Here is a 23589-nt window from a genome sequence, read left to right on the forward strand (position 1 = left end):
ACACTTTTATTCTCATATTTTTTCAAAGATGGGGAAACATTCTACAACATTTTTATATTCAACGTCCTTATTGTAAGACCCTCTGTAAGAACATGTTTTACTACCTTAAACATGAAATCCTAAGCCATCCTAATGTCAATCGTCTTGCGAGCGTTTCCTATTTCCATCAATGTTAGTGTTTCTTTAACATTGGCAGTGAATTCTTTTGAAAGCTATTGATCTCATATCCGGCCACAATATGCTTCGTATTGAAGTGTATCTTACTGCAAAGTTTCAGACCATTCGGCTGAGAAAACCCCTTCATGCCGAAGTGAATCATGGAAGTGTCCAAGTAGATCTGCCCCCAACCTAGTTTGTATAATGTTTTCAATTTTAACAAACTTAACAAAAATTTACTGAAAGATAGGTACAACGATTTTATTTCTATTTATTCAATTTACGATGTATTTTTTCATAAAATTTCTATACGAGCAGGCCATTAGGCCAAATATTGTTAGGCCAAATGCGCTTAGACCGAAAAAGTTGTTTGGCCAAAAGGGTCGTTAGGCCGAATAAAATTATATTTGCACGGATATTTTTGATACGACCGTGCAAAAAGAATTTCCATACTTTATTTTTGCATGAAACATCGAGAAATGGTGTTACTGTTTTTGCACGGTTTTTGAAATTTTGAACTTGCGTAGGTACCGTGCCAAAAAAAAAATCGAGTATAATTCTATGTGCTTAGCTTGGGATCCCCGAATACAAATATGCTTCCTGATGTTTTTACCATTTAGATATTAATGAAAAGAATTATTTAGTTTGAAGTTTTACGCTACAGGCCTTAATGTAGTAAATTTTTTATGGAGCTTCTAAACACCTCATAAAAAATCGTGTTTCTCGACAAAATGAACATATTCATATAACTAAATTAAAAGTTTGTAACTTTCTTTCAATACCATTTTAAACATGATTTAGAAAAAAAATTGCAATTTTTAACAGACATAAGCATTTTCTTACGCTGAAACTATAAAAACTAGATAATAATTAAGACAAACTATGCTTACACAGTTAAAGTTACCTTGATATTGGTGATATATTTGTAAGAAACGAGATCGTGTAGAACAATGATCAATTTCACCCTACTGATTCCGATTTTACGTTACCTACCAACTCAGGGTTTGAATCCTTATAACATTGAGAGTATTTGTCATTTATCGCTCTCTATAGATATGTATCATAATTCGCAACACATCATGAGAGTCTGCTGACCGTCTACTGTTACAGCACTAATTTTATCTTGGGACAAACAGTGCACAAAAACCCATCTCAAGAAGCTTCAAACCACTATTGCTATCGGATGTTCTGGGATTGTTTATCATGTCATTAAAATAAAACACCTATCTCCAAAGGTGAACAAGCGAGAAAAATGGGTTTTAGCATCACCCTCTCTTTGGGGCTCTCGTTTGCTGCTGTTATTTATCACGCTTGTTACAACTTGCGAAACATTGCCGATCATGGAGCGATACAGATGAGGTGCTCTTTCTTCGCTTGCTTTGATCGTGCTCCCAAATCAAATGGAAACGAATTCTGCAATAGCTGTTCCAATAAGCCGTTTCACGAGACGTTTCAACAGCTGATCGTCGTAACGGCGTCAATTGACAGGAGACCTGGGGTTTTGTTTTGATAAAATCAATCGTGATTTTTAACAACGCCTCATCTTACCAAACGGAGACATGGAGAAAATGGCAAAATAGAGATCCAAACATTTTTGTTACTGCAATATTATACCTAATTATTGTATCAGCTACCACTTTGTTTCCCATTTTTCACTTAAAAAAGCACTTTTGTGATTAGCAATACAGGTCGGACTCGATTATCAGGAGACTCGATTATCCGATTGCAATATACAATATGAATGGTTTTGTAGTTTAGAATGTGTCTAAGTAAGGGGGGGGGGGGGGGGCGGGGTTTGAAAAAGTGTTTTTTTGTGTATGCCGGTCATTTTTTGTTCTCGTACCACTACCGTTCGTAGAGAAAATTTCTGGCTACGCCACCGCATCATATAAATAAAACAACGAAAAAAGACAATATTTAAGTTCTTTTGTCAAAGATTTTTTTTTCTTAGTGATTCGAGTATCCGGAGTGAAAAGAAAATTGATACTCCGGGTAATCCGACCTGTATTTTGAAAATTATTCTCCATTTAAGTTTTTGCCTGAATGAAAAGCTACGCTACAAATGCACACAGTCATCAACCATCATCATCGCGAAAACTGACGGCGGTGATAGAAAAGGAAAACTTTAGTCCCAATTTCTCCTGTCATTTGACCAGCTTCGTAAAATGGATTATTGGAATTTATATCGTTTGACAGATACGCGTAATTCAACCTAAACTGTAAGATCGTCTTCAGTTAGTGTACTATACTCTCCTTTTCTCGAGTTTAGTACATTCCACTGAAGACGGCTTTAGAATTTATGTTAAAATACGCGTATCCGTCAAAGCATACACATTCTAGTTGGAAACGAATGTTATAGGGTGATTTACAGCATCAGCACCATTCGACTATTATCGGCACACAACCACAAAATCAAATCTATCAAAACCCACCAATGAAAGCATTCAGATGATTCTTTGTTCTGTCAGCTTCCCGCTGATGAGATTTCCGAGATTTTGCCAAAGATGTTATCAATTTAAATAAAATTGCGACTTATTTTGAGCTGCCGAATAGATTTGCCTGCAGTTCTTATGGGAAAGCTGCCGAAGAGAATTAGGCTGCCGACAATAGTCACACTGACATGAGATGTTCGAAGCGTTGTTAAAGCGTTTCTAAGAAGCTTTTAACAAGTCTGTCGGTGTGAATCAATAGAGGATTGAGCAGCGCATAAATGTAATCAGACAAACATGTGATTTGTCTGCTGACTTTCGAGAAAATTACAAAAAAAAAACGCAGCATCGGACTGCCGAGAATACGTAAATTCCCCTAGTGCTACGTTCGTTTTTCATTTACTTATAGCTTCTCTGTTAAACAGCGTGAAGGCCAACATAAACCTTGCTACTATTTTGTAAACGCCAGCCTTATTCAGTGTCTTAACCGGATCCTTTGTAGAGTCCAATGAGTTAGTAGAATTCGACTGAATGATTATTATATTTCTACGGTTTCCGGCTGCACATACTCACGAAAATTAAACGAAAAACGATTACACATATAACGATAAAACGATAACGATCCTTTAAGAAAACTAGAAGTGTGGTGGAAACGTTGGGATAAATCAAATAATTCATTTGATTTTCTCGAGACTGCTTAGCCGGATCCCATCGCTACACGCTTTAAGTTGATTGTCTCTGCTGAAAAACTGAAAAAGGCGAAAATTATTTGTGACGTGTGGACGATCGGTGATAAAGATAAGTATCGTAAATGTAGGGGGACTGGGGGCAGTTTGCCCACGTTAAGGAAAACAACGATTTTAGTTGTAAAAAAACATTATTTTATGATCTTTTTTAATGATGGTTGGATAAACAAGCATGTTTTCTTTCAAATAGTAGAAATAGCTATCCATTTTAGCTTTTCTGGGGTTTATAAAGTAATTTTTCAAAAATGCTTGCTTAACTGCATATTAGGGTGCGGCTTATTTTTCAAAAGTTCTCAAAACCAAAAATTCGTGTGCTCTACTAAATTCAAATCGCATTAAAAGAGAAACCTCAAAATCTGAGCCAAAAATATTAACATTTAGAGGTGGCGTAAGCGTCTTGAAGTTGAATTTTCAGGTTATAAAAAATGACCTTCAGTGAAGTACACATAACTTTGTTATTTTTCAACCGATTTTAAAACTTTTAGCATCAATACCTTCAAAATTAAATTTGTGAAAACTTTGTAGAACACCAAATTTGTCTTAAATCAAAACAAGTTTTAGTTAAAAGTAATTTATTCCAAATTTTTCCTCATTTTACTAAAAATTTCAACTTTGTTTGACCATAACTTCATGATTACTCAACCGATTCTTTATCTTTTTACATGCTTTTGAAGTTTATTTAATTGTTATCAAACCTCCCATATATCACATTTCACTAAAAAAAATGTCTTGACCAAGTTATTCAGTAAAAACTGCACAAAAACATTATTTTTTAACGAAAAAATGCCAGTTTTGTCAAATCTTTGGCAGTTAAATATTGTCTCTTAGGCTGAAACTAATTTTTCTCATTTGTTAAACCTTTGGGAAGGACTTTGCAACAATTTTTAAATAATTTTGAAACAAAATTATGTGTGCATATGTTGAAAAATATATGCACTATTCAACTCGTAATTTTGGCCAGATGCTTTATATATTTAAGTTTTATAGAAAAAATGCTATTTCCGGCAAAAAAAAAACTTAAATAATCCAAAGAAATTTAATTTTTACATTGAAACAACATGATGTTTGGGTAGTTTTTGTTGAATACCTAAGTCAAAACTATTTTTTAGAAAAAAATGTTGTATGTACAGTTTGAAAACAAATAAATTTGCTTCAAAAGTATGTAAAAAGATTCGGAATCGATTGAGTTTTAATTAAGTTATGGTCAAACAAAAATGATATTTTTAGCAAAATGAGGAAAAATTTGGATAAAAGTATTTTTAACTAAGACAAGTTTTGATTTTTGACAAATTTGATGTTCTACAAAAATTTTATAAATTTAATTTGAAAGAAAATGGTGCTTAAAGTTTTGAAATCGATTGAAAAACAACAAAGTTATGTTTACTTCACTGCAGGCCATTTTTTATAACTTGAAAATTCACCTTCAACACGCTTGCGTCACCTCTAAATGTTAATATTTTTGGCTCAGATTTTGAGGTTTCTCTTTTAATGTGATTTAAATTCAATAGAGCACACGAATTTTTGGTTTTGAGAACTTTTTAAAAATAAGCCGCACCCTACTGCATATGTATTGTTTTGCGGGGTAAAACGCCCCGCTTTAGTTCTGCGTAAGCCGTACGCACACAATATTGTTTGCGTGTTTTACAAACTATGACAGTGCACAAGTTGGCTCTTGGCCATACGAACGATTCGATGTGTAGGTAGCATTAAAAACGGTAGTTTTTCGTCCTTTTTTTCCTAGTAGGTGAACTTGATATCCTTATGTACATTGTTGATTGTGTCCAAAATCCTGGGTTTTTCCATATATCTTCATTATTTGTCCGGCAACACTTATTGCTTCTTTAAGTTTTACTCCAGATTCGTCATTTATAGTTCGCACATGGGGTCCCATGATGGAGATAGAGGATATCCCATTGGAGCTCCTTTCGTTTGCTTGTAATAATTTCCTCGAAATAGAAAGTACCGGTATCCGGGGTATCATTGATCTGTGGGGTATCATTGATCGGAATGACTCATCTCATCAAAAGTTCATATTATCATTTATTGATGGAACATTTCCAAATCATGAATGGTGCTTCTCTTCCTTATATTTATGAGCTAATAAAAGTTGATATTTTTGCGAAAATTGCGTTTACCTTATGCGCAAATTTGTCCACTTTTCGAAATAATGATTTTAATTGTTAAGGATGACACTACCGAAGATTCATGTCTCACATAAGTTCTGCAAACGATATAAGGAATAATATATAAGGAAAATGTGATTCGTACTAAAAATGACATCGCCGAAAACGATTCCATTGTCAAAACTTTTAAAAGTATGCTCAATTAGGAAACATTACCAAATTACTGTTAAGAATGTAAAATTTCCATAGGAAATTGCCTACCTTTAGGCGTATTCCGTGGTTCAAGGTGTTTTTAATTTTTAAATAACTCATAAAGTAAATGACTTGTAAGCGTTTGGCCTTCATATTCGGCTTCAGGGGCCATGATTTAAGTAAGTAACGACATTTTCAGTATTACCGAACGTTGTTTACAAAGGTGATCAATGTTACCCCATATCAGCTAAATCAAAAAATCGCCTAAAACATTTTTTTAATATGTTTAAATTATTCGATAAACAAAATACAGTATATAGTCTCGAGCTATGGGTGACAGTACTTATTTTAAAAATATAAAATTTGCAACATTTCCATTTTCAAACAAAATATTAAAGAAGCATTCAGAAAAATGATCAATGTTACCCCGGATTACGGTACCGTAATTTCGGGTGAAATTGATCATTTTTCACGGTTTTTCTAGTCTGTTTTCTATAATGTTAACAATGCCAAACAACTAAATGCAGGAAAACAAGTACGAAGGTGAACCTCATCGACTTATGTACCGAAATTTTCTAACACATGTCATTTTAGTGTTAACAAATTCCTCTAAAATAAAAAATCAGAGAATCTCATTTCGGGGTGAAATTGATCACTGGTCAATGCCATTATTGTTAGTTTCCAAAACAACTTTATATTATAAATTTGTGCTCGCTGAATCCGAATATGCTTGTATAATTCTAAACAATGCAATATTTATATAAATAACGAATAGTTAAATTTCAAGAATTACGCCGAAAACGCCTAAATGTATGCAATTTCCTAAGGAATTCAATTATATCTAACAGAAATTCAATTATTTCAACCATATGAGCTAATTGGTACGAGTTTTGGTGATGCAATCTGGTCTAGAGATACATCTCAAGCATCCTCACAAACTTTCAGGTTTATACCATGTTCAAATCCTTGCTTATAAATAGAAGTTCATAGGTGTTTGTCAATACTGCACCGTGCATGATTTTGAAATTTTACGTTATTTTCATGGTAATAAACATTCTTTAACGCAAAAAACTTCACAACACACAATTGGACAATAGTTACGACAAGCAACGTTCATTTACTGCAGCTTACATTGATATTTGTGCTCCATTACGAATAAATAAAATCGTCTGATACGATGATCAATTTCACCCTTCTGATCAATTACACCCGATTTTACGGTAGTTGTCTTCCAGGTTTGTAATTCGATAAATTATCGTCCGATAACTCAACGTTAACCCAACATTTTTCGATAACATTCCATTGGGGACGGATCAGGTGTAAGATCGCCAAAGACCTGGGATCAAAGCCCATCTCCGAGTGTCACTACGCCATAAAAGTTGTACTAACGACTTTATTCGGAAGGGAAGTAAATCAGTTGGTCCTGAGATGAACTAGCCCAGTGCTGTGTAAGACAAGAATTATTTTCCGTCAGTCAGGGGGGCAATACCCCTTGCTAGCCTCTCTCTGGATATGCCCACGCTCAGCATGTGTGGAAGGAAAGCACCTTACCCTCTACACACATACAAACCCAACAAAACATAAAGCACAATATTGCTTTAGTAAGTTGCACCACTCGTCCCGTGGGAGAGCGGTGGATATTATCCTGGGGCTTCCGGGAGTCTTGGGAGCAGCACAAAATAACAACACACGTAGCCAAGGATGACGAACGCCGAGCCATAGCAAGTCGACGGATGGATGGTGATGATATGGAGACCAAAAGAGGGAGAGCAGCTTTTAACACATAGCGCTTGATCCAATAAAGGCAAACAACAATAAAGGGAAAAAGCTTGGTCCGCAGAGGGTGAACTGTTGCCGGAAAGTGGTCAGTCGGAAGAGGCATTGTTTGCAGTTAATCTTGGTGCCGGAAAAGCAACTGTGGATTATTGTTATTTCGCCGACGACGGTCAGTGGGAGATGAAATGGAGCAAGCTGACGGATTGCCATTGTGCGGAAGTGTCACAGTTTTCTTTCATTCATTACATCTCGTGATAATTGGCGTAGGGGAAGAGGGAGGAGTGGTGCCTTGAGCACATAATGTTGCTTGTTCCAGCAATGTAGAATATGTTGCAACAATCACGGTATTTTCGGGTTTGCAGTTTTCATAGATTTAGAATCATGAGCGTTATTAACAATTGTTAATTACTAATTGTTGGCTTTCTGGACGATAACAACAGAAATATACTCTTCAGAAGCTTTTTAAATTTAATTGCCAATTTGGCAATGGCAAACAAAAGATAATGAAAATTCTTACCGAAAAACCAAAACAAAATTTGCCTTACACAAAATATTTACCCTAAGAGCGAAAGTACAACAACCAGGCATTATAAAACAAACGCAACAAAACGTTAAAATTTGTCTAAGAAAAAAAAATGTAGAACTATGCGGAGACCTTATTTTGCATTCAACATGACAATCTATCTCAAACTAGCCATATGATACATCTCAGAAATATTGACGCCACAGCATTGCTCAGTATCATCGCTGTTATATCCATCAAACAAAATTCTCACCTCTCGTCGCCATCACATTTTCCACAAGCACCACGACAAACACTTGCAATCAGCTGCAAGATTGATGGACGCAAAGACAGCGCGCAGCCACCGGCGGCGACGACAGTGGAAGAAATGTTGCAATATCATCAACCTAGATTCGGATGTTCTTCACCGCAAAGCATGTTCCACCCGCAACACCCGCCCCTCTTTAGAAACAAAGTCACATGGCATAACTTTCCCGCCAGTCGTCTTTGTAGGGCAGATACCGCGTCGCTCTTTAGTTGTTGCTTGTCAGTTTTTCTTTCATTGTTATCATTCTCCCGGAAATTTCAACCGCAATGAGAAACGGAACCAAGTCACACTTTGTGCGGCGAGGAGTGACGTGAAGCGTAATCAATGTGTTTTCCTTTCGTTGCGGGATTGAGTTTCTGATGCTTGGGAGTGGCTGTTGGGGATTCCTAGTAGAGAGTTGTCCCAGGGGAATGGAGACAAAACTTTCATCTGACCATGTTATGGAGCTTGAAACTAGATTTCAACTTGTTACAACGTCATGTTTCCTGGAAATCCATTGTTTTAACTGGACGAGGCACAACTCTCTCGGAATTTAGTGAGACTTCTATCGCATCCTTTGTAAAATACTGCCAGTTGGCACAGTTTTTTTCAGATAACATCTTAATCGCATGTACAGTGCGGGATTATAATCCATGTTTTAATTCGTACAATATGTCTTATACACGTTCACGAATCGGCCTCAATTATTGGGATTCGAACCCAGGACCCTCAGCTTTGTCTTGCTGCTTAGTTGCGCGTTTACTGCTATGGCTCTCTGATACCCGCCTATTCTACTTACAAGGTATCCAGGACACTCACGACTGTTTATATGAGTATCCAAGATTATCCGAGAGTACCTCATAACACCAAAGAATACTCGTGAGTACCTGAGATAACTCGTGAGTGTCTGATAATCCATAGATAGCCATAAATAACCGTAAGCATCTGCAAATACCAATATATATCAGTGACTATTCATGAATAATGCTGAATACTAAAAACCACGAATATCTTTTTTTTTTAGTTTTAGAAGGTGGTAAATTGCTATTTACGAACCAACCCAGCGATCACTTTCGATATGTAGGCTAGTTATATCGAATTCGTCCATCGTGCGCCGGAGTGTCGGACTTGGAATCCACTACCGATTAAATTCACCTTGCCCACGAGCCATTCCTCCCCGGAACTGCCATTTGCAGGTTCTGTTTCGCGATCTACTCAGCTAGTCCCCGGCGGAAGGACATAGCCTACTCCAATGCAATGTTGGTCGGTTAAGTACCGGGGTCGGTCCTGCAATTCGGGTTGGAGGATGACTTCCGGTTTGCAGGTGCCTAGACGACTTATTAACGAAACTACGCTACGCCCGCTCTATTCGGTCTAGTCTCTGGCGGAGGATCTAGCCTACTCCGTTCGCGCCCGTTGGTCTCCTTCATATGCTCGTTTCAACAGACTGGCTTGTCGAGTGCCGAGGTTGGTCCAACGATTGAGGCTGCCCCAACAACTCAGAGCCAGACATCATGTATACGCGCTTCACATCAAGAGCTTGAGATCAGCTTGCTATGAGCGCACAAAAATAACCGCGCGCTTGAGCACGTGCTATGATGAGACACATTTTTTTAGATCTCATGTAGCAATGTACTAGCTCAAACGATCACATCTGCACTGGCTCATGCGCCGTCTCATGAGAAAATCTCAATGTGACAGTGCATTTCAGCCTCGCAGGAGAAGGTTTCAGAAGCAAGGAATAGTAGTTTACGGAACAAGTTGCAGAATGATGATTTTTACAGCACGAGTCGTAAATTTATCCTACGAGGCTTGCCGAGTAGGATAATTACGACAAGTGCTGTAAAAATCGAGTTCTGCAACGAGTTACGTACAACATTTTTTGCAATTTAGTAGAAGACCACTTGAGGGTATCAGAAATTATATCGGAATGCATTCACCATTGTTTTACAATTTCATAAAAAAGTGTTGTGTTATGATTCATTACGCAACTCAAAACAGTTGCGTAATGAAAAAGCGTTGCGTAATGAATCATTACAGCACTGGTTTCAGTTAGGTAATGACTATTCCCGCACTGCATACTTCAGTGCAGGAAAGTAGGCCGTTTCATGACAGATTGACGTGATGAAAAACAGCCTATTACGATGAGAAATTGCAAAAAAGGGATTAAACTATGGATCAAACTGCCCGTAGGCAGTTTCAAAGGACTGACGTGATTCAACGCGGTTAAGATTCTAGAATCTGAATTGAAAAACTTGGACTGGCCACCGAAGAAGCATAGGAATAGACCGAATTCGTATGCTTCCGTGGGGTCATTGTACTAGGCAAACATAACTGCATGAAAGTACTCCTAGTAAGCGCATGTGACGAGCCTCCGGAGATGTCTCATGAGACTCGCTCACTAGGATATATTTTGTACGTATCTGCATTGCAGATACGTACAAAATATATCCTAGTGAGCGAGTCTCATGCAGTGATGGAAAGTGGCGAACGCTTCATCTGAACTGGAACAAAAGCAAAACCAAACGCTCCCGAGCGTCAGAGCGCTGGCTTACTCGCATCTGTCGACTCCCGAGTAACTGAAGCTAAAAGTGATTCGCGAACGTGTTCGGAGCTGCTCAGAGTCATATTGTGCTTTTGGGAAAAAAGCTGCTTACCCTCCGAGATTTATGGTTTTCAAGGGCTTTTGACTACAAACGAGTAGTTTACTGTCGATATGATGGTTATACAATCAATTTGTCTGTCAAAACCATAATAAATCACACCTTGCTCGGTTACTCGAGAGGAAACGCTCGCGAGCTTGTTGCTACTTCTTTTGACATGTTCTCCCGAGCAGACGGGTGCAGGCTTACTCACACCTAGCCAGATCCCGAGTCTGTGATGTTTGTTATGCGTTGGTATACATTCGTGAGCTGCTTCGTGATGCGAACTTTTCCAGCACTGATCTGCATCTCGTGTCTCACATAATCTGTGAGCTGCGATATGGAATATCGCATGGCACACTAGCTCATTCAGGTATACATGAGCAATACGACACTCTGCTCAGAGCCATGTGCTGTCCGCTGCGTTAAGTGCTGCTGCTCCTCTCGCCATCTTCGTTGTAACAGAGACATCAGGTGAACGATTGCCCTGTTTACCGCGTCCCATTTTTCTTCGTCAACACACCACGTGCCCAGGGGTTTCCTCAAAACCGCCGCACCCGGTTCATAACGACGACTTTGCGTGTCCAAACCTATTCAGGTATTTCTTGAAGCAGCCATAACCAGACAAAAACTGCGTCAAATGGAAATTCACTTCTACGTGTTTTCTGTTCACCCACATCGACAGGCACGGACTTAGTCGGCGGGTCAATCTACCATTCTCAGCGTTATCCCACTGCTGTTGAAGTTTCATCATGGTTTCATCTTTGGCTATTTTCCGAATCCCCGTGTGCCTCGTTCCCTGTAGCACTCGCTGTCCTCTTCGAGTGGAAGGCTTATGGGGATCAATCCTGTAGTCGCACAGACTGCCTCCGATGATATCGTATGATACGCACTCGACACACGCATGGCCATCAGTCTGAACGTACTGTTCAGCCGGGAGTGGTTCCTTTTCGTCTGCAGTGCTATCACCAACATGGGGCCAGCGTATCTAAGTTTCGATGTAGACACGCTCGCCAGTTATCACTTCTTGCTACTGTCAATCGCTGAATTGTTAGGCATGATCCGGGATAAAGCTGATATCACCTTCACGGCCCTCTCACATGCATAACCGATATGACTGTTGAAGCTCAGCCAATCATCGATCATCACTCTAACTTCTCGCTTTGAGCCTATGGTACACTGTCAAACCGAGATTTTTGCATGCTGCATTGCCTTTCGGTTCATTATCGTCACTACTTCGGTTTTGTGATGGGCTAACACAAGTTTCTTCCCTCGCATCCATTCTTCCACGGCGTTTACTACCTCAGTAGCAGTATCTCTACCTCGTGTAGTAATTCGCCGATGACTACGAGCTCCACGACCAGAGGGTCAGGCCAAGAATAGAATCCTGTGGGACGCCGGCCGTGATTGTCGTACACCTTTTCCCAACGTCTGTTTCGTAGATCAGTGTACGACTCTGAAAGTAGCTCCTCAAAATCTTACAAAGATACTCCCTCCAATCTGTGCAGCGATTCGGCGATCTCAAACCCAACTGGCGTTGTTGAAGGCATTTTTTACGTCTAGAGTGACCACTCCGCAGTACCGATAACCTCTCCCCTTTTGCTTCCGCGCCGTCTCCATAGCTTCCACGACCATGACATCAACGATGGATATACATTTCCGAACATTTCTGGTGGTGGGGAACTTTCGGTTCACAAGCGCCCTGACGGCTATTTACCGGTGCTGTTTCGCGAATTACTCAGCCAGACCACGGCGGTGGACCTAGTCTAGTCCGTCTCGACGTTGGTCGGCCAAATGTCAGGATCGGTTCTGCAATTCCGGTTGGAGGATGACTTTCGGTTCACTGGCATCCCGACGACCCAAACCTGGTTTGTGACGATCGATACTACTCGGTCTAGTCCCCGACGGAAGATCTAGCCTACTCCGATCGCGACCCGGAGCTCTCTGGTCTTCACGTCATTTTCTTTGCATCAACAATATAATTTGCGTTGTTCCATGTTCTGCACGATGTTGTCCAGATTTAGGACGCTTGCGGTTTCTGGCATCATCTCGCTTCGTATATCCTTCAATCGAGGGCAGTCGAATATAACATGCTCCGGGGTCTCCTCGATATTTGGGCAGACCGGACAATGTGAAGACTCTGCGTGGCCGAATCTGTGCAGATATTTCTGGAAACATCCATGGCCTGACAAAACCTGTGTCAGAAAGAAGTCAACTTCTCCATGTTTTCTCGAGGTCCACAGTCCACCTTCCTTTCTCCGAGTTATTTCACTTCTGCTGCCACCTCGCCATTGTATCCATTCTGATGGTATTCCTCACATTCATTGTGTCCCTTTGGTGGTAGCATGCGATGTCCTCAGTCAGATTGATGCAGATGGGGACCATACCGGCGATAACGCACACTGCCTCTGACGATATAGTGCAGTAGACACTCGTCACCCGTGTAACCATGAGCCGGAACGTACCTGCTAGATTCTCTCGGTTACGTTTGGTTCCCAACGCTGTAGCCCAAGCCGGGACTGCGTACCTTAGTATAGACGATGATAAGGTCGCCAGATCCTAGCATGATCCTAGCAACGGTGGTAGCTGCTTTCGCTGCCTTTTCGCAGGCATAGTCTACGTGGCTGTTAAAGTTTAGGTTGTCGTCGACCATTACTCCAAAGTGCTTTACAGAGCGCTTAGATGAGATTACGTGTCCTTCGACGTTGATCTCGAGCTGCTGAACCGCCTTGCAGTTGCTGATCAGCACCACCTCCGTTTTGTGATGAACAACTTCAGCTTGATCCACAATTCAATGGTGTCTAACGATTCCGCCGTTAGCATCTCAACTTCTTCCGCAGTCTCGCCAGTTATCGCAAGAACGACGTCATCTGCGAACCCAACGATCTCGACTCTATTCGGCAGGGTCAAAGTTAGCACTCCATCGTACATAATATTCTACAGTGTTGGGCCAAGTATGGATCCCTGTGGAACTCCCGCCGTGACTTCAATCGACATCCGTCCCTGGTTTGTATCGTAAACCAGTACCCGGTTCTGAAAGTAACTTTGCAGAACTTAACACAGATATTCAGGAACCCGCATTCTGTGGAGGGCTGCGGTGATAGCCTTCCAACTGGCACTGTTGAACGCGTTCTTGACGTCTATTGTCACCACTGCGCAGTATCGATTGCCTTTCCTCTTCTGCTTGGACACTTTTTCCGCGCACGCGATGACTGTCCGAAAAGCATCCACCGTCGAAGTCTTTTTACGGCATCTGAACTGCCTTTTCGACAATCTGTTCTCGCCTTCCGGGTTGATCGTCAGCCTGGATGACCTTCTTCAGAAGTTGACCAAGAGCATATTGGTCTTCACCAGCTTCTGCACCATCCATCTGTCTGGAAAGCAGCCTTCCGCTAGACACTTCTGCAACGCTGTCCAAGATTGCTGCCCTTAGCTCTACGTAAGGAATACCATCAAGACCAGGAGCTTTGTTGAGCTTCAATTCTTTCGCAACCGTTATCAGCTCGGGTTAGAAACTTGGATACCGGTATTTTCTTCGTCTACGTCGCCGTACGGTGTGGGCGGCCACGCGGTGGGAGCATGCGAAAGAGAACCGTCCACTATTAACTTCAGTTTGTCGGGGCACATTTAAGCTGGTGTTACTGGGTCCTTAATCTTTGCCATCACTACTCGATAGGTGTTGCCCCAGGTATTTGCGTCAGCTTCCCGGCATAACTACTCGTCGCTATCTCTCGTTTGAACACGGGTCTAGCCATCCGGTAGGTCACCTGACGCTCTTCCGATCTAGCTCTCTGCACGTGTCTTCTGGCTCTTAAGGACTGTTCATTTTATAAAGTGGACACTTTGTTTATGCTATATTTTTTTATTTATTGATAAAATCATAATCGGTTTTCTGTGCATCGTTTAACTATTATTCTACAATGCTATGAATATATAAGATCTTAGGAAATGCTTTTGGTTGAAGAGCTAAATAGTTTTTCCAAAAACTCCTAATAAAAGCTGTTCGTCAAAGTTCAACATTATTTTTCGTAAAACAAAACTTTCAATTTTTATGAACAAATTGTATGTTTGTATCCTTTACCATTCTACTAAAGGTATAGCTTTAAACAAATTCACTATATTCCACCATTCTCTGACATTAGGTAACTTTAGTGATTTACTCATTTATGGTCAAATTTGTTGATATTCCATCCTATCACTCCCAGTAAAAGAGAAAAGCAAAAAGTGTGTTCAAAACTAGTTTGTTTCACTAAAGAAACTATATTTGTACAAACGAAAGCTAAATCGTGCGTTTAAACCACAGTCTTAAGTACAAATTTTACTGTTTATGGTAGTTTTACTAGAAAGTCTCATACTTTTAAAATCGTGTACTCATATTCATCGATCTACAGCAAATTGTAAATGTTTTTTTTTTTCGAATATTTCAATTGGTAATCTTAGAATAACATTTTATGAAAATAATATGTGGAAAATAAAATATATTTTATTACAGCAGTGTTGCCAATTTTGATGATTGTCAATGTACTTTGAAAGGTCTTGTAAGAATAAAGCAATTGTGTTTCTATTGTGCTTTAAATGTGACGTGGGGACTAAATAAGTAACTCTTTGAAGGCGTAAGTTTTTTTCATATTAAAACTATATTAGGACTTCCGTCAGGACGTACTTTTAATCAAAAGATTCTACTCATATCAGTTCCCTTCAAATTTAAAATAGTTTCTCCAGAAAATATGGGGTAAAAATGATTTTATTATATCTGTAAAATTGTTGTTCCAAAAATAACTTGATTTTTTCCATCAGGCTTCTGATTGATGATGCTTTCGAAAAACAAGCTTTTTTTGAAAATAAAAAATATAAGTTGTTGAATTTTCCAGCCAATTTCTAACAATCATTGATTTTGATAATCTCCAAAAAATCGATCGTTCTAATCGTTGTTCCATATTCGCGTGAAAATTAATTATTTTGGAGAATTTTTATTATCACAACATTGTACAATACTAGTCGAACGATGTGCAGAAAACAGATTGAAATTTCATTGATAAATTAAAAAGATACAGTATGCACAAGGTGTCCACTTTATAAAATGAACAGTCCTTAAGCAGGCTGCACGGAGGGTGCTGAATCTGTCGTTCCACCAGTATGCAGGACGCCGCCGATTCCTTGGCACCAATTTTCTCGGCATGGTTGCGTTACACGCTCTCGCCAACGCTTCTGTTGGCTCTCCTGCATCCATGTTTGGAGCGTCGCTAACTGCTCGGAGCGCTGCGACAAAAAGATCCTTGTCGAAATGCTTCGTCTTCCACTTGCGTTCTCCATTTCTCCTCTGCCATACTGCACAACTTCGCTGGCCAACGCAGTAGTGGATGCGTGATGATCACCATGAGTATCTGTAAGTAGCCGGGAATTGGTGGAACTGATACTCGGAAAAACGACATTTGGGAGAGCTCAACCCTAACAAACTGCCCATTGAAAGCTCCTCCGTGAGTAATCGGAAATATTCATGAATGAGTGAATCCGTGAGTTACTAATTTTAATGCATGTCGCAGAATATTTTATGTATGTAGAGAATCTCTGATATTCATTAAAATACACTTCAGAAATCTAAAAATTACTCTAACAATCATCTCTAACATGGTTTATGGAATTCGAGTTAAATGGTGCATTCGGGGAAATGGGATTCGAGGTCAAGGCATTTGCGCTAATGTGTTTCGGGGCAAATGGGGTGTTTCTTATCATTCAGAGGCCTATAGTTGATTTCTTACGAAATTGATCAAATTACGGTCAAAAATATGAAAACGTTTGATTTATTTCAATACAAAGATTGACTTGCTATTCTTTTTAAGTTGAAACTGTTCGAATAATTCCAGGTTTAACTAATAAAAATTTATATGCCCGATCAAGAATGTACTGAAGCAGTCTTTTACTAGAACAGCATTTCAAAGCATGCACAGCATGGCACAGAATCCCACGGAACTAGACAAACTTTCCAGCAAGATTTTTCCCGTGGTTTCAACATTTCTTTGTTAAGCTTGCGTATATAATTGCGCATTATAGTTCTCGTTCCTTACGGAGATTTGTTGCACAGCAGCGTTCTGAAAGCCACCAGAACTAGTTTATTCGGAAGACAATGAGTTCACGTTTGCCGGTTTTGCTACACATAAACACGCTACCTTAACACTTGCTTGCGGCGGCACACCATATGAGTTGATTTATTTGCTGCGCCTTTGGTGTTCTCCGGTGGAAGATGGCTTCCGACCAAATAATGAACCAACCAACAACGCAACAACAAAGCCCTCCAATGTTTGTCTAATGTGCGGGAAACTTTTGTGTCTCCAGAGGTGGCTGGTAGCTGTTATAGGTATGGCTTACCGACTAGTTGAAGCTAACAGAATTATAACTTGATGTGTTATTTAGTTATGAACATTTTTTGTTTTTGAATTAGATGTAGGATGATGTTAAAATAACTAACATTTGTATATTTTATTTGATATTTTTATTCTTTAATTAGTATTACATATTTCAAACATTACATTGAATTATTATATCTAGGTGTTTTGTGTTGATCAAAACTATCATCTTTGCATAGTAGAACTATATAAAGCTTTTTTTTAACATTTTGTTAAGGTGAAACAACTCGGAATCCAGATTTTCAGATTCAGATTCAGATATTTTTCAGGTGAGTTGATTTCACCTTATAAGAGAGCTTTCAATTTACTTAAATTAAATATATAAAGCATTTATAGTGGCAATGAGAGATTGTAACGATTTTTTTCCTAAATTATTAATAATTTTATTCGACGTTTGTTTCAATGTCTCAATATTGGATATTCTATGTAACTCATTGGTACTATACCAGGGAGGAAGCTTCAGAATCATTTTCAAAAATTTATTTTGAATCCTAGTCATATTGGTACAGCATACAACATGGCGGCTGGCTTGAACATTTATTTGAAGATAAAAAGCTTATTCTTAACACAAAGATTTGATTTTTTGTTAATAAGTGGATACATACATTTTACTTTTTTGTTACATTTGGCTTGAAAAAATTCTTATCTAGCATGAGCCCTAAACACTTAATTTCATCTGACCAATTTATTGGAACCACATAAAGAACTTTTGATTTTTGTGTGAACATTATAAGTTGTGGTTTAGAAGCATTAAGAGAGAGTGAGATAATTTCATCGCATTCATGATACAAATTTGATATGATATGCTAGTCGGGTCCGTATCTTGAGAACTCGATCACATTTGCCGGTTGGTTGGTTGGTTGGCTGGGTTATTGTTTGTCTAGAGTCGATTTCGGGTGAATTTGGGCCACCCGCCAGTATTTACATTATCTTCCCCGACGATGTCTAGGCTCATTGTGCTTCTGCGGTGATGGATACGGGTGTGGCTGTGTCTGATAGGTTTATTATTGGAGGGATTCGTCGAACGAGGTGCTAGATGATAGAACGGTAGATAAAGACGAGTGTCGTTTGTTGTGAGAAAGTGCTGCACGGGCTGTTATCTTTGATGGAGAGATTATGTGTGAATTATGTTTCAATTAACTTGGTATTTGTCTTTGGCTTTGTGTCGAATGGTTCATTGCGTTTTGTCTGAATGACATTATTATCTGTATTTAATTAACAGAGTTTTCTTAATTCTCTTTTCAGATAATGCTGTTCTAAGAGTAAGTATCCATTGTTCTAGCTTCAATTTATTGCTCATTCAATCTCAAATGATTTCAAAGGCGAGAGACATGATTTCAAGTTCATGACGCATTATGACATGTTTCTCCATTTATTGCCAACCAATTTGTGCATTGCCCATCAGCAAAGCCCCAGTTGGCATTAATCAACCTCAAAGTTGCTGATCATCCAAAAAGTGAATCATAACGTAGTATTCATCGCCACACGTCTACATTTTTAGGGAACAACCACCTTGTCGGAATCGACAAATTTTGTAAAGACACGATTTCCCACTATATGAACGCTTGGTAAGGTAAACAACAACTGAACAACGCAGCAATGTCAAAGCGAACAGGTTCGTCAATTCGGTAATAAGACCGGCTCGAACTAAGGCAAACAATGCTCGGTGAGGTCATGTGCCGTAGCAAATTGATACATTCCTCGAATGGTGTCGCCATTTATGCCTTGGGAGCATACCGGCGATCAAGGTAAAACGTTTACCTATAAGTGTGAGGCCACGTTTGTAATTTTTCTGGGACTCAGTGGTAAATATTTGGGCAGGTGGATACGATTTTGGCAATGAACGGTGGTGGTGACGAATACGTACTTTGATAAAGTGTCGACAAAATAGAGTTTTAGAAACTTCACACTATCATTCCATTATGATTTTTGCTTTACTTGATCTGCTTCTATTGCAATATTTAAAGTAAGGTTATACATGACTTTTTTATGCTAATACAGAATTATTCATGGGGACGATTACACATCTCCGAAGAACACTAGCCGAAAACTTGTAATTCAATGATATCACTTAGCATAAGGTTTTCTGTACGATGCATCATAATGTGTTCAATAAATTCGTTCATTCGATGATAACAATCATTCACAATTCCGGAAGCAAGCAGTGGTGGCTGATTCGGAACTCGTATGAACCTTGGCGCGAAGCTAACAAATTGAATGGATCTGTTAAAATTCGTACCTCTAATGTCAAACCCGTCTCTTCGTATAGCACCTTCTAGTCCAATATTGAACACCAAGAATGAAAATCCATCACCTTGTCGTACTCCCTGAATTCGTTTTAAATGTTTAAATAATTTTGCACACCATCCATCGTCGCTCAGATTTATGATTTTCCAAGGAAAAATGTTCTAGCCCATAATTTTCCTCTCAGGAACTTAGTATTGAAGACATTGTTGAAGGATTTACCGTACAGCCATCAACAGTGTCGGCTTGTTATGTAGAGCATATGTATGTTTTTTTTTTGTAGTTCTATCAGTTATTTAAAACTACGCTCACAAATGTTATGCAGTTGTCGATAGTCTTTCACAACAACCTACAATGCACCGGGAAAGCAACCACCAATCACCACCGGAGCAACGGGTAACTGATTGGATTGAAACCGAATCGCAAAACAAGTCGGTGCATCATACCTCCGGAACTCCCATGGGACGAATGTGTAATATAAACTACTATTCCAACCATGTGCCAATAACGATGTCGAAAGGACGTGAAAGCCCTTGGTGATCGGAAAGTGGTCTACACTCGTCCAGGACGGGTTTTCCCGCATTTGCAACAATGTATCCAGCGCGGAACGCCGCTTTTGGATATCGGATCTACCTTCCAACAAACGAACGCAGTACGGCATATGAAAAATGGTCTTTTGAGTCCGGAGGAAAAGTGCTTTCGCTCCAGTCGACTGCCATGATAGTGATAAACATATCTTATTCGTTGGTTCACTCAGGAACAACGAGAGAAAGACTACAACATTCCGGAAGCGAAGAAGGATTGCTTTTACTGTTGCCATAGAGGGTGCTTCCGATGCAATGCGCATCGGTCGTCGTCTGTGTATCGATTTCAAAGATCATTTGTGCCCCATCGAGTGTAAAAACTGACGACGCGATATGGACGGTAGGCAGGGTAAGCGATCCAATATGTGTGGGGTTTCCCATAGTTGCGGTAGTACCGTTTCTAATTTTCTTGTTGTTTTTTTGTTTTTCATTGAAATAAATTATTTCTCAAGAATATTTTTAGTTCAGTTTAACAAATGTGATCTTAATAATATTAAAGCTTAAGAGAAAGCAAGACTTCTATTCGATGTCCGTGTGACATGAGAATATTTCCAGAAATCTGGAGGAAATTTCCAGAACCCCACTCTTTGCTCTTGAGGCCAAAGGTGGGGTCAAGGAACAAAACATTGTCACATGGACCCACTAGTCCAATTGAAAATCAAGTTTCTCATGGCTTTGAAAGCATTATCAAGAGAACGTTTTCGAAAATTCCTGGGTGACTGATTTGGAAGAAGTGAGAACTATCACTAAAATAAATCAAAAATATGAAAGCCCCTCGCGATGATGGAATTTTCTACATCTTCATCAAGAAGTTTTCAAAGAGTAGCTTATCATTTTTGGTTGATATATCAACAAATGTTTGGAAAGATGCCAAGGTTGTACCAATTTTGAAACCAAAAAAAAAAAAGCTGTCATGCAATCAGCTTGGTTTCCTCCACCAGTAAACTTTTTGAAAAGATCATTTTGAACAGAACGATGATGCACTTTAAAGAAAATTCATTTTTTGCCAATGAACAGTTTGGATTCCGTTATGGACATTCGACCACTAGTCAACTTTTAAGTGTAACAAATTTGATGCTTTCCATCAAATCTGAAGGCTATTCTACTGGTCTTGCTCTTCGTGACATAGAAAAAGCATTCGACAGTGTTTGGCATGAAGGCTTGATAGCAAAAAAAAAACCATCATCAACAATGTATGTAACCAAGAGTTATCTCTCAAATCGCACACTTCAGGTTAATTATCAGAACTCCAAGTCTTAAAGACGTCCTGTAAAAGCTGAGGTTCTTATTGCAGCATTTTGGGACCAATATCATACGATATAATACACGACGATATACCCTTAATAAAAAGAAGAAGGAATCATAACTCAAAGTATCCTATATGGTTTAGTATAGAAATCAAAAACTTAAAGAATCGTAAACAAAAGGCACATAAAATATACAAAAAATGTAAAAATGATGCAAATTTAATTAACTATTTAAATATTTGCGATCAATTAAATCTTGCCATTGATACCGCATTTGAAGAGTATAATGAACGAACTGAGCGTGAATTGAAATCATGTCCTAAAAATTTCTTTAATTACGTTAAAACAAAAACCAAATCTAACAACTTTCCATCTGAAATGCACCTTGATGATAAAATTGGTGTGAACCCTGAAGAAAGTTGCAATCTGTTTGCAACATTTTTTCAAGACGTTTACACTACTTGTTCGGAAAATAATCGAGATCGTGAATATTTCTCATTTCTTCCGGAAATCCCAAATGACATTTGCGTCAATCAAATCAAAGTACATGATATTGTAGATGCACTAAAAAGTCTAGATGTTTCCAAAGGTGCTGGACCTGACGGGATTCCACCTGTATTTTTGAAAATGTTATCAATCGAACTTGCATCTCCGCTATTTTGGCTCTACAATATGTCTCTGCAATCAGGTAGTTTCCCTGAAACATGGAAAAGCTCATTTTTAGTGCCGATCTTTAAAAGTGGCAAAAAATCTGACATACGTAATTATCGTGGGATAGCCATTATCTCTCGTATTCCTAAGATTTTCGAGGCAATAATAAATAAAATTTTATTCCATATGGTTAAAAACAGAATAACTCATACTCAGCATGGTTTTTTAAGGGACGCTCAACATGCACAAACTTGCTGGAGTTCATTCATTATTCTTTGACAGCCATGGATAATGGTAATCACGTGGAAGCTCTCTATACAGATTTCAGTAATGCTTTCGATCGCATTGACATACCAATGTTGCTTTTTAAGTTAGAAAAAATAGGATTTCAACCGGACCTTCTTAAATGGGTAGAGTCTTATCTTACTAATCGTCAACAAATAGTTAGATACAAAGGAGTAAAATCTATTCCAATTAAAGTTACATCGGGAGTTCCTCAAGGGTCTCATTTAGGGTCATTATTCTTTATTTTATACGTTAACGACATTTCCTTCATTCTGAAAAAAGTGAAAGCTCTCATATATGCTGATGACATGAAACTGTTTCTTGAAATAGCAAACGAGGAAGATATACATACTTTTCAAAATGAAATTGATATGTTTTACAAATGGTGCAATAAAAGCCTTCTTCAATTGAACGTGAAAAAATGTAATTATATATCCTTTAGCAGAAAGCGTAGTATACCTAACACAACAGTCTACCTAGGGTAGAACAATGCGTAAGGATAAGAGATTTAGGAGTGATTTTAGATTCCAAAGTTATAGACTTTTATAGATCACTATAATACAATTATCAACAAGGCAAACAAGATGTTAGCATTTATAAAACGATTTAGCTATAATTTTCACGATCCATACACTATAAAAACATTTAACATAACCTATGTGCGTTCAATTTTAGAATACTGTAGCATAGTTTGGTCACCATTTTCATCAACCCATGAAAATTGTATAGAATCAGTTCAAAAACAATTTCTGTTGTTCGCACTTCGAAAATTAGGTTGGACAAGGTTACCTCTACCATCTTATGAAGCACGATGCATGCTCATTAATATTCAAACATTGAAGAAACGTCGCGAATTTGCAATGGTCTCGTTCGTAAACGATATAGTTTCGCATCGTATTGACTCGATGACACTTTTATCAAAATTAAATTTTTATGCTCCTTCAAGACAACTGCGTAGTCGTAGTATTTTTTATACAAACCATCACCGCACAAATTATGCCAAATTTGAGCCTTTAAATCATATAATGTCTGTTTACAATAAACATTGCGAAACTATTGACTTTACTATGACGAAATCGGAACTAAAACAAAAATTTATGTCATATCAAAATTCGAATTAGATTAAGAAAATAACGTTTTCAAACTATTTAATATTAAGTGTAAAATTGTAACAAAATGGTCTACTTCTGATGGACGACATGAAATAAATAAATAAATATTTTCGGTGGCAGGTCATTTGGCATAAAGTCGTTTGGCATAAAGTCGATTGGCATAATGAGTCTGAAACCAAGAATATCTAA

The 23589-nt window shown here is 38.6% G+C and overlaps 1 protein-coding gene across 2 annotated transcripts in view; it reads left to right on the plus strand.

Annotated features, from left to right (window-relative positions):
• Nucleotides 1–23589, plus strand: part of LOC5571668 — a 411897-nt gene that overhangs the window by 77317 nt on the left and 310991 nt on the right. For both annotated transcript variants that reach the window (XM_021845489.1, XM_021845488.1), the window contains exon 2: nucleotides 18523–18539. The gene's annotated coding sequence lies outside the window, so the exon portion shown is untranslated. The remainder of the gene's footprint in view (nucleotides 1–18522; nucleotides 18540–23589) is intronic.

The sequence above is a fragment of the Aedes aegypti genome, chromosome 2 (assembly GCF_002204515.2).
Source record: "Aedes aegypti strain LVP_AGWG chromosome 2, AaegL5.0 Primary Assembly, whole genome shotgun sequence".
Classification (NCBI taxonomy): domain Eukaryota; kingdom Metazoa; phylum Arthropoda; class Insecta; order Diptera; family Culicidae; genus Aedes; species Aedes aegypti.